General features: G+C 38.9%; 1 non-coding gene across 1 annotated transcript; it reads left to right on the top strand.

The window, feature by feature from the left end:
* The first annotated feature begins 6,034 nt into the window (after positions 1 to 6,034).
* On the top strand, positions 6,035 to 6,141 carry LOC141645011 (small nucleolar RNA R71). Its single transcript, XR_012544609.1, has one exon. It is a non-coding gene; the product is annotated as a small nucleolar RNA R71 (small nucleolar RNA).
* Positions 6,142 to 13,562: the final 7,421 nt, after the last annotated feature.

Below are 13,562 nucleotides of genomic sequence, written 5' to 3' on the forward strand. Positions count from 1 at the left end.
AGAGAGGCAGATGTAATTTCTAGTTGTTTAAATTCGGTCTAAGGTAACAATAAGGTGGGGGTTTGATTGGAGTTGGTCTATAGCTAAGAGTAATAAAAACAGTAAACTAAATAAACGGATTAAAATAGATAAAGAAGGGGTACTAGGATGGTCGGTTCGTTATAGCTTCGGCGGTAGCATATTAAACAGGTCTAAATCGAACACATGTGAGGCGGGAAACAAGAGGTCCTCTTGGTCCACTCTTAACAGATAGCATCTTTCGATCTCGCTATAAGTCCCTAATATCACTAATACTGACTCTCGTCCTGAAAAGTGACTAATAATCTAAACTTTACCTATCTTTCGATCTCAGCACCGTTTAGTCATTTTAATTGGTGATCTAACAACTTTCCCTATCTTTCGATCTAATGGGTCAGTCATAAATTAAGCATCTAACTAGTCGCATGCATTCGATTCGTTAAATACAACATTAAAATCAATTAAAACGAAAGGTAACTTCACGTGGTCAGTCGATCGACCAGGTATGGCAGTCGATCGACTGACACGCGATTTCAGTCCAAATTAATACTACGCCACCTACGCCATAATTCCCCTACATCCTAGCACAATTGATTTAGCTGCTCATGGCTATGGCCAAAATAACAATAATATTGACGATAAAGATTACTGAATTCATGCTAAAAATAGTAGAACAAACAATTAACATAAAGCGATAAAACGGTTTCGGGAACCTAACTAGAAATTCTATACTAATAACGAAATAAGAGTGAATTCAAATAAGGCAGAAGAATACCGAGATTGCAGAGGAATGATTAAGAATAAGAACGGAATTCCAATGCTAAAACAATGTTCCAAACCCTAATGAATTAAAAACTCAATGTTACTGTGTAAAACTTAGATAAAGATCGGATCAAAACTGGATGATTGTATCTGTCGAACTAGGTCACGTTATATAGAAAGTATACGTAACATAATTCCTAAACCTAATAACTCATGGGCTTGATAAATCTCGATCTTTTAATTCTCGTCTGGAATAGCATCTTGGTCGATCGACTAAGCATAGCAGTCGATCGACTGCTCTTCAGTGTACAGTAGCTTCTGGAACCCGTGATTTGGTCGATCGACTGAAGGTAGTGGTCGATCGACTGCTTTAGCTGCTACTTGACTTTTATAATCTCGTGGATTTGTCTTTTGGGCCTTGGATTGCGCACCAAGCTCGTTCCTTAAGCAAATACTTCACGTCAAATGCAACGCAGGATACTCGGGGACGGATTTAGCTCGATTTCCGCTGGATTCTTCACATTTCTGCAATAATGTACAAAAATACGGAAGTAGACGGAAATAGGGAGAAATGTAGCATAAACTACATGAATGAGCTCTGAAATGCGTGTAAAATGGGATGTAAAACATCATATAAAAGACACGCATCAAACTTCCCCAAACCAAACCCTTGCTTGTCCCCAAGCAAGAACTAGACTCGATCTAATGACCTAATGGAACGAGTTCAATCTCAGAGCGAAATGCAGCATGTAAAGCCTAAACCAATTTAATGCAATAACTAACAATCACTTAGTAATGCGAATCATGCAAACGAGTTATAAAGTCGTTTAAAAACTGCTGAACCGTCAACTATAGAGACTTATCAAATTGGACTCTCGCGGGTCGCTCATATCACCCATAAGCACAGGTGAATAATGTAAAGATAGAAAGAATTCATTTGTGGTGACACTCACCTAACTACGGCCTATAAGAACATGCCTGCAATCTAATATGAAAGTAACCTCTACAACCGTACATACGCATTCCAACCAAATAGATGACCATGACACATGCCGAGGTATATATGGGATATGTGAGGTATGGGTAAGAAGAGGCAAAACATTTATGGAAAAGTGGAGGTACAGGTGATCAAGCTAGTACCCAAACAGAACCATATGGCAACATCCTTCTTCTTGCTCAAAAACAAATGAAACGGTGCTATAACAAGCACAAAACTCACAGTCTCCGATATAACAGTAATCAACTAACTCCCCATAAGATATGAATAATACATGGGAGAAAAAATCGCCATAAGATAAAACTTGAATTATGCGAATTGATTTCTTTCTTTTCTCTCGAACCTCAGTCGATCGACCTACGATGCCAGTCGATCGACCGCTTCAACAGTACAGAACCTCTTTTTTCTTTCTTTTTTCGAATCATTTTTCTTCTTTTCTCTTTTTTTTTTCAACTTTTTCAGTTCTTTTCTCCTTCGTTTCATTTTCCCAACTAAATCTCAATAAGAGCGTTCGCCGCCAAAAACGAAGTAACAATCCCAACAACTAAGACTACTAGCTTGACAAAGGACAGGCTAAATGTAGGATGTAGTAAATGGGACAAAAATAGGATATTTTTGGCAGTGTGGAGTTCATGGGCAAAACGAATAAGGGGAAACCTCTACCACATGTGTCAACAAACCACAAACCGAATGCATACAGGTATTAAGCAGATTAAGTTCATATTTATGCAAATTGATTTGACATGTCTCATAAGGAGTACTACTCACATCCTAGATAAACTGGTCATAGATGTCACCAGTTATAGGCTCTAAATCTCAGAAATATGATGTAGTTTGCCAATTTTCAAAGTCAAGTCTCAAGTTCACCAAGAAATTAACGAAAACTCGTAGGTATGCACTTATACGATTCTACTAATAACATGTCAATTAGCAAGGCTTAGGCAAGAACAGGTGCAAATGCAATGTCATCATTGAAATACTACCGTTCCGACTCGACCTATATGCTAAAGTAAACGTGCAATTTCTTTTTGAATTTTTGAAATTTTTCAATTTTTTTTTTGAATTTTTGAATATAAGAATGAAATAAACAATACAAAACAAAATGTAAACGTGAATGCAAGCAAATGATATGCGACACAAAACCCTTCCCCAAACCAAATCGCACAATGTCCCCATTGTGCAAAATCATGTAATGAAGAAAAAAGAAACGGGAATTTGCGAGAAAATTAACAAATAAAAATGACATGAAGTGGAAATCGGGAACTCACAAGACTTTAAGCGCAACAAAGGAAACCTCCCCAAACCAGCGTAAGCTAGGAGGTTTCAGTAGCCAGTAGTGCTACTAATAAGTACCTGAAAAGACAAACAAAGTACCACGCATAAAATCGAGAAGGACAATAATGAAGCGGTATTATGTGCATAATTGAGAAAAATAGAAGAAATAAATAGTGACGGAAGATAAAGTGGAGTAGAAAACTCCCTCAAGTCCGCAAATCGACCAAACATAGCAGGAGAGAGGTCGTAAATAGGTACAGCAGTGCAGGTCGGTCGATCGACCACATATCTCAGTCGATCGACCAAGGTGAAAGGAACAATAGCTCCTGGAAACTGCAGACCGGTCGATCGACTACGTAGCCCAGTCGATCGACTGAAGATACTGCTGTAACTCCCTATTTCTTCGTATTTGCTCAATTACTTGAGCTAAAGAGGTCTAAAAACCTGCAAGTGCACAATAATACGCACCCAAAATTGCGCAAAACCCAAAATAAAGTCTAAAGCGTATAAAATCCTAAGTAAGCAAAATAAAATGCAAAGTTTCGCGCACACAAAAGCAATAAAAAGTGTCTAACAAAAGCAAATAAAATGTTTGGAAAACATGTGATCAACTAGTAGTTGATCAAGAACGGCCACGGAATGGCCCACTTTGTCGGCTTCTGGCTACTAGAGGTAGCCTCAACGGTGCTTATCTTATCAGCTGCACCCTTCGTAGCTTCCACGTCCGTATGGCTCAACGGATCAACACTTTCATCATCTCCCTAGTCAATGACCTCTTCTTGCTCATCAAAGTCCAAGTCGGACTCCGTTACTTTGACTGGCTCGTCATCAACTTCCTCATCGGTGGTATAGCTAAGGCAACCAAGACCTCCTCGTGAAATGATTGGCTTCTTCGCAGCTAGGGTGACTTGCAGCTCTTCCTTCCCCAAACCAGCTCATGTAATATCAGAAATAGACAAATCTTCCTCCAATTTGCTCCCAATCTGGGGCGGAGGGGTTACAACAGGAATAGATATGGGCATATCAGGAAGCATAAAGTACGATTTTTTGTCAAAAACCGTGTTACAAGTCACAGGCCACATGGGGTCCTTTTTCTTAGATGGCTGGGCAAAGACAATAGAATGCTTGCCTACTTTAAAAGTCAAGGTACCTAGACCAACATCTATGAGTGCACCAGCAGTGTGCAGAAATGGCCTACCCAAAATAATGGGAATATGGGCATCCTCAGGCATGTCAAGTACAACGAAGTCGACGGGGGAAGAAAAACTTCCCTATTTGGACAGGAATGTCCTCTAAGACTCCTATTGGCTGGACCGCAGATCGGTCAGCCATCTGTACTGTCATGTCGGTCACTGCAAACCTAGTCAATTTGAGCTTCCTAGCAAGACTCAAAGGCACGACGCTTATACTAGCTCCTAAGTCACATAATGCCTTATCAATAGAGAAGGTACCTATATTGCAAGGAACATAAAAGCTACCCGGGTCCTCTAGCTTATGGGGTGCAGTGTGAGACAAATAAGAGCATGACTCTTTGGTTAATGCGACAGTATGCACATTTTCAAGTGACTTTTTCTTAGACAAGAGTTGTTTCATGAATTTAGTGTAGGCAGGCACTTGATTGACCAACTCAAGGAAAGGAACTTGCACATTCAAACTACGAATAACTTTTTCAAATTTATTGAAAGATACCTGTTCCTTCGTCGGCACTAGTCTTTCCGGATATGGGGCTGTAAGAAGTAGCTTAGCCCTCTCCTCTAAATCGCGCATGCCGGTATCCGTGGACTTAGGCTGGAAGTCCACTACTTTCTCCTTGTTGAAGCTTGAACCCTCCTCAGACCGTCTCAAATGTGAACCATTGATCGACATCGGGTCGTACTTCGGAGCCGGGACTGACCCATCAGCACTCGGGTCTTTCCCCAATATTTTCGGGACTGTCGTGCCCCGAAACAAATGATCCCTCAAGTTGTCGGGCATCGGAGGACGAAAATCTCACTATCAGTAGCGATCTCAGTCGATCGACCAGTGATGTCAGTCGATCGACTGAGATGAACAGGACCAGAAGCTTCTGTAACCCGCACTTCAGTCGATCGACCGGGTATGTCAGTCGATCGACTGATATACCTGGTAGACGCCTTTTTCTTTCCTTTGCTCGTTCCAGCTTTGTTTTGACTCGGTTTCGCCTCATCTTTTGCAGTGGCATCCTCGACCATAGCAGGCCCCTCCAGGGTAGACCCACTCCTCAAAGTTATGGCATTTAGGGTCTCTTTCTGGTCAGTTTGAGTCGGTAAGTGTCCCGGAGCTCGAGTGGTTCTCTTGCTAGCCAACTGAGCAATTTGGCTCTCTAGCATTTTCATCCCGGCCTCTCTAGTTTGGGACTCCTTCAGCAATAAGTTCTTCAACTCGGTGAACTCGGTATTTTGGGATTGTTGCTGCTGCGGCACATAGGGAGGTTTTTGATATGGTTGTTTGTGTGGAGGCACATAAGCTTGCTGCTGCTGCTATTGTGGAGGTTGGGTCGGATTTAGGACATTCTAGCTACTCCACCTCAAGATGGGGTGGACATTCGGCTCATAGTACGTGTTTGTCTGCCTATAGTGTTGAAAGGCAGCACAAGACTCAAAGAGGGCAGAACAATTCTCTGAGACATGCCCCTCAGCTCCACATCTTCTACAGACTAAAGGACCGTCTGAAACAGCGTTAACATGGTACATCCCTCCTTTAGAAGCTCCTCCCAACTCATATTTGTCAAACCTTGCAGTGAGAGCTTCTAGTGCAGCAACAGAGGAAGATTCAGCAGCCCTCCTCTGGTTTCCTCTTGTATTCCCATATTCAGCCTTATGAGTGGCCAAATCATCGATGATCTTCCACCCCTTAGTCTCTCCCATGTTCTCATCAAATCGGCCATTGGCTGCAGCATCCAAAATAGCCCTCTGATCGTCATACAACCCATTGTAGAACTGGTTGCAAAGACTCCATTTTTCGAACCCATGGTGCGGTATGGTTCGCACCAGTTTCTTGAAACGGACCCATGCTTCATGGAAGTTCTCATCAGGCCCTTGTTTAAAGCTCGTGATCTGAGCTCTAATGGCATTAGTCTTCGAGGCAGAGAAGTACTTTTTGTAGAATGCCAGGGCTAAGGAATTCCAGTCGGTGATCCCATGAGCGGCTCGATCCAGATCTCTATACCACTCCCTTGCAGCATCACGAAGGGAGAAAATGAACATGGTCTCCTTGATCTGGTCTTGGGTCACACCGGCCGGCGGGGGTATAGAGCAACAATAATCAATAAAAATCTCCATGTGCTTGGCTGCATCTTCATTTGCAGCTCCCCCGAACTGGTTTATCTCAACCAGGTTAATATAGGAAGGCTTTGGCTCGAATTTTCTTGCCTCCCCAGGTAGTTCGAATCCTTTGTAGAGATTCGCAGCTGTCGGCTCTGAGTGACTAGCAATGGTTGCTTCTTCAGCCATGACTGGAATCTTTGGAGAAGTGACTGTCTCGGCTGAAGAAATTGAAGCAGGAGATGTAGGTGGATATCCTTTGAACAAAGCATTCTCGTAGTAGCATGACAGAGTACTCAGCTCTTCCTCTGTCGGTAATACCCTTTGTGATCGTCTCAACTCGCGCAAGGATTTCTCGATCTCAGGATTGAATGGCACTAGTTCACCACCCTGTGACCTGCGCATAAGAAGAAACTACAAAAAGAATATAAGAAAAGTTTAAGGAACAGAAGTCCCTTAAACTAAAGAAAGACTAAATAAAAGCAACTAAAAATTAGAACAATTGCCTCCCCGGCAACGGCGCCAAAATTTGATACCTGTCGTGAGGTGTCAAAAATAAATTTATAATCTCCAACTACAACTATAGCTAGCGGCAGTCGGGTCGAACCACAGAGAGGCAGATGTAATTTCTAGTTGTTTAAATTCGGTCTAAGGTAACAATAAGGTGGGGGTTTGATTGGATTTGGTCTATAGCTAAGAGTAATAAAAACAGTAAACTAAATAAACGGATTAAAATAGATAAAGAAGGGGTACTAGGATGGTCGGTTCGTTATAGCTTCGGCGGTAGCATATTAAACAGGTCTAAATCGAACACATGTGAGGCGGGAAACAAGAGGTCCTCTCGGTCCACTCTTAACAGATAGCATCTTTCGATCTCGCTATAAGTCCCTAATATCACTAATACTGACTCTCGTCCTGAAAAGTGACTAATAATCTAAACTTTACCTATCTTTCGATCTCAGCACAGTTTAGTCATTTTAATTGGTGATCTAACAACTTTCCCTATCTTTCGATCTAATGGGTCAGTCATAAATTAAGCATCTAACTAGTCGCATGCATTCGATTCGTTAAATACAACATTAAAATCAATTAAAACGAAAGGTAACCTCACGTGGTCAGTCGATCGACCAGGTATGGCAGTCGATCGACTGACACGCGATATCAGTCCAAATTAATACTACGCCGCCTATGCCATAATTCCCCTACATCCTAGCACAATTGATTTAGCTGCTCATGGCTATGGCAAAAATAACAATAATATTGACGATAAAGATTACTGAATTCATGCTAAAAATAGTAGAACAAACAATTAACACAAAGCGATAAAACGGTTTCGGGAACCTAACTAGCAATTCTATACTAATAACGAAATAAGAGTGAATTCAAATAAGGCAGAAGAATACCGAGATTGCAGAGGAATGATTAAGAATAAGAACGAAATTCCAATGCTAAAACAATGTTCCAAACCCTAATGAATTAAAAACTCAATGTTACTATGTAAAACTTAGATAAAGATCGGATCAAAACTGGATGATTGTATCTGTCGAACTAGGTTACGTTATATAGAAAGTATACGTAACATAATTCCTAAACCTAATAACTCATGGGCTTGATAAATCTCGATCTTTTAATTCTCGTCTGGAATAGCATCTTGGTCGATCGACTATGCATAGCAGTCGATCGACTGCTCTTCAGTGTACAGTAGCTTCTGGAACCCGTGATTTGGTCGATCGACTGAAGGTAGTGGTCGATCGACTGCTTTAGCTGCTACTTGACTTTTATAATCTCGTGGATTTGTCTTTTGGGCCTTGGATTGCGCACCAAGCTCGTTCCTTAAGCAAATACTTCACGTCAAATGCAACGCAGGATACTCGGGGACAGATTTAGCTCGATTTCTGTTGGATTCTTCACATTTCTGCAATAATGTACAAAAATACGGAAGTAGACGAAAATAGGGAGAAATGTAGCATAAACTACATGAATGAGCTCTGAAATGCGTGTAAAATTGGATGTAAAACATCATATAAAAGACACACATCATGATGTTAACATTTAATTTTTATGTCAGTTGGAGGTACATGTTGGTTGTCGTTAAAGTAAACTATTGTGGATATACTTCTTTGGCAGGTGAATTGTCCCTAAACAAAACAAGTACTTGTAAATAATACATATGTAATTTTGTCAATAACATGATTATTAAGACATAACCACACCTTGTGTTTGGATGATTAGTTGTTAAAGAATAGAATTAAATTGAACACATAAGACATTAACAGTACGTCTTAGCTCGTACAGTAAGCAGAGCACAAGCAGTTTCGATTTCTAGGGTTTCACTGCAATTTGATAAACAACTAGTTTTAATCCCGTATAAAAATTGCACGGGTTATCTTTAAAACTATGATATACAAAATTTGTTAACTTATATGAATACATTTTTTATGTCTTTTTGCAATTTTCATTAATACAACTATCTAAAATATATATTTTTTAAATCATGATGTATAAAAATTAAAAATAAACAACTAAATGAATGACAAATTTCAAAATTGATAAAAAAAATGCAAAGTGTATATGCCACTTGGCTGGATCAGATCTATAATTTTTGTTCTATATTTTATTAATGTCATTGATAAGGGTTAATTAATTCGATAATATTAATCATATAAATTTATGACTCAAGTTAATTAATGAGATAAAATTATGGTCGTGTATAATTAAGTTATTTAATTAATGTAAGAGATTTATCATATCATATACTACCAAACATTCTTATCATTGTACCAGAAAAGATGACTCTTTTAAATTCATAAGCTTTTAAAAAACTCATCTTTTATATATAGAATATTTGAAAATTTTAATTTTAATAAAGAAGAATGAAGTAAATATTATTAAAATATGAAAAAAACTTATAATCTAATTTGATGAAAAAATCGACATTAAATAATTCTATATTTAAATACAATTTTATTGCTGATGTAGGAGTAGAAATAAATTTATTTGTTTTAAAAATTAAAAAATAGATAGTGGGTGATGTTACGATGACATCATTACATGGTTAAAGAATGAGGTGGCTTCATCAAAATGCAAGAATATTTTTGTATTAATAAAAGTAAGATTTGATTTTAGGTCTCATTTTGTTAGCACCGGATTGTTGTACCCTTCAATTGCCATGGATGATCGCAAATTTACTCTCCTTCATGTTCAAGGTCATTAGGTATACTTTTTTTTTATTTTAGAGTTCAATTGATTTACCAACTTTATATTTTTTTATAAAGTCTTTGCTTTTACTTTGGAGACGTCCAAAGTTCAAATCTTATCAAATCCATAAACTGGTATGCTAATATGATCAAACCTTTTCCATGTTAACTTAAATGACGTGGGGGTGTGAGTTACCATGAATCAATGTATGGAGCAATCATTGTGTCTTAGGGTCAGTCATCCACATAAGTAATTCATATGAACAAAGAGCCATATTCTCATTTGATGCTAGAAGAGAAATCAGTTGCCCCTCTTCTAGCTTTATAGTGTTGGAAATAGGGGCTTGTTATGCCTTTTGTAGTTTTTCCAATTTATCCCACATTGGTAGAATGTAGTTGTTGTCATGTGTTTATATAACATACTACACATTACCATATCACTAGTGGGTCATGAGAGGCTTTTGTGGAAGCCTTGCGAGGTGCTTAATTCAGCTCGCACACGCGCGCGCCTGACCCGACCCGACCCGGTCCGGATTTGGGGATTTGGGATTTGGCAATCGCCTACGGTGGGCTGTGCCTATGTTTTTGGGCCACAGATGCGTGTTTGTTTTGGAATGAAGTGTCTAGGTACACAGTCAAATAGTTTGCAATTAAGAGCTGAATCTTCAGTGTTAATGGTCTTTTAGTTGCGTTTGACTGCAGTAAATGTGGAGACGTTTTTTGGCTCCTCACCTTCTCCAATTCTCCTATAAATAGGACCTGCTTTTCCACTCCAGAAACACACAACACATTCTCCTCCTCTCTTCTCCTTCTCTATAATTTATGGGTAAAGATAAATTATGTCGTTCCAATGCTCTCAGTCTCGAGTGGGCGCACCTGAGTGAAGTAGTGTAAATCCTTGGGGAACTACCGGTCATTTGCTGATCGCCACCACGGTCATACCGGAAATATAGTTTTCAAGGTAGTGGCTCTCATACCACGTCACTACAAACTGGTTATCTCTAAGTCTATGAGAATTTCTGTGCTGATGTAGTTAATGAAGGGATGAAACTAGATGAGATTTTTCTAGAAAATGTGTTACTGGAAAAATCCCCCCCCCCCCTTTCCCGGTCTGACTATAGAAACCATCTGAAACATAAGAAAAAAGACCTTTCCCTACAAGAATTAGTGAGTCACATGAGGACCGAGGAGGCAAATCGTCTCAAAGACAAAACCATTAGTCTGTCTGTAAATGCTTCTGTCAAAGCTAATCTGGTTGAGTCGAGTGGTCCATCCAATTTTGAGAAATTCAAGGGTAAGAGTAAGGCCAAGGTTGGTCAGGGGAAGAACTAGGGTCCTGCTAAGAAGAATGGTCCAGGGAAGCATACCAAACCAGTTGTTAAGATTTAGAAACCAAAGGGGCCAATTGTTTGCTATGTCTGTGGAAAAGTTGGTCACAAAGCTTACCAATGCTCCGAACATAAATCTGCTGAAGCCAATGCTGTGACTAATGACATCATTGCTGCTGTGGTTGTGGAAGCTAATGTGGTGGGTAATGTTGCTGAATGGGTCTTGGACATTGGCGCTTCTAGACACCTCTATGCTGACAAGGGGTTATTTGATGAGTTCGAGGAGGTAGCTGATGGGGAATGCGTTTTCATGGGTAACTCTTCATCCGCACCGATCAAAGGCAAAGGCAAGGTCTTTCTCAAACTCACCTCGGGGAAAACACTTGCTCTAAACAATGTTTTGTATGTACCCTCGTTACGTTGAAACCTTGTGTCTGGTGCCTTATTAAACAAAGCTGGGTTGAAACTTGTTTTTGAGGCTGACAAGGTGGTAATGTCGCGTAATGGGGAATTTGTGGGCAAGAGTTTGAAGGAAAAGTAGATCTTTATATACTCAACATACTCATATATGTTATAATTTAATTTATCATAAAATTAACTAATGATCTTATGCATGCAAACAATAATACAAAATAAGGAAGAAACAATATTCTTACATTGTATTTTCGGTATATATGGGCACAAAAGAGATCTCCTTCTCTTTTGTTCTTGAGCTTTCCTAAATGGATGAACAAAGACCCAAGTGTAGGATCTCTCCCAAGGATTTATACCCAAAGCTTTCTCTTAATTAAAATCAATATTATGTATACTAGATAATATTAATTTTGTAAGAAAATTGACCCAAAATTTTTGGTCTTTCTCCAAATTTCGGTTGAGAGGTCATAAGAGGAAGCATCATCTTTATATTTATAAAACTCTTGGTTTTTGATGATGATTAAATGAATTATAAAAGCCATGCTCTTTGATCTTCCCAAAAAAAGTGTGGGAGAGGAAGAGTTAAAGTCTAACTCTTCAAATTTTCGGCACTATTGATAATATGGATTCCATATTATTTTTGTCAATTTGTCAATATGTTACATGTCACATGTCACATAAAATTGCTATGTATTTTTAACACATTTAAAAATCAACGTATTAATAAAAATACGTCATATACAAAAATCGACTTAGTAATTCATAATTACTTGTACCAAAATATTTTACCAATTATAAATCACAACAACTTGTATTTATAATTATTCATTCAATTTCAATTGTTTCCTTAAACAATAATTTCATCTGAGTAAAGATACAATTCGAATACTCAGACCGTATCTCATATTAAATGAGACACGTAAATTTCACTTCCAAAATCGTCCGTCAATTTTCAAGTAATTTAATTAAATCGTAACATTATACGATTAATTAAATAATCAATTAAGTGTGTTGCCCTATAGGTATGACCTAGGGGATCAACTGATCACCACCGTCGCACGACAGTAATGTCAAACTCTAGTCAGCCAATCATTACCGATATGTGTGGACCAGTTGACAGTAAAAAATACTTCCCAATTGTATTCTTTAAAATGAGATTTAATAATGATATTTAAATCATATGATCGCACTGTTGTTGAGGACACATTTCCCAACAATCTCCCACTTGTCCTCGACAAGTGTGCGTCACCAATTCTCTTGTCCTATTACTATCTCCCACTCAATGCAAGGTGTCTTTCAGGTCGTACTTGCAAGTGATCATATCGTGAGTGGTTTCCTCGATCTGGAGAATAACTGATTGACCGGATTTATCCACCATGGATATATTCCGAGCGTGGCCACGCATTTCCAGTTCATTACTCCTCGAGTGGCCCTGAGATATTGTTATAACCCTGACAAAGGGGTGGACAATTCTATCGCACTCATTCCCTTCGACTAGCCACAACCATCATAACCCAAAATATGCCCATTTGACCCCATTTACGAAGGTCGTAGTAACACAAATCAAAGTTAATCTGAAACTGTGCCATCTTAGGAGAATAGTCTTTAGTCAAAAGAATCGACTCATTGGAATACTATAGCAGCTCTCGCCACGACCAGGCTATATAAATTTGCCAGAACTCTATAAGCGGTCATTAGGCCCGACAAAGTGTTCCTAACAGTCTGCCTATGTGATCGACTAGTCATCTCACATGACTCTATGGCACTTGAACTTGCCATCAATCACATCACACTCTAGTCACTTCGAGACGTCACCTCATACAAGTGACTATGGGCGAATACAATGTTAATCCGTGTTCACTTTAACGGGGTTCAATTGTCACTACAACCCGTTTGGATATAACAAAGTATAAAATGAGTTTTTAAAGAAAAACTCAAACGACAAATGCGATTATCACATATGAATAGTCAATGCCTGATTACTATTTCATATTCTATAATCTAATTTGATCTTGTACGTAGTTGTTCATTTCAATTCAATTGAAATGACATGACTCATCATGTTTAGCCTTTGATAAGGCTTTGGTTAGTAGGTTTTATCAACTTCTTGTACCTTACTCAACCTTACTACATACTCGTTTTCCTTTGTAATGTATACATTTGCATTACAAAACTTTCTGAGTACGTGTCGAGATCCAATCAAGATATAGGCCATCTAGCCTAAGAATAGCTCCCACTGTTTTCACAGTGTGCGGGACTCATCCTTCTTGCACATCTCATGATTACAAGT

Source organism: Silene latifolia, chromosome 2 (assembly GCF_048544455.1).
Source record: "Silene latifolia isolate original U9 population chromosome 2, ASM4854445v1, whole genome shotgun sequence".
NCBI lineage: Eukaryota > Viridiplantae > Streptophyta > Magnoliopsida > Caryophyllales > Caryophyllaceae > Silene > Silene latifolia.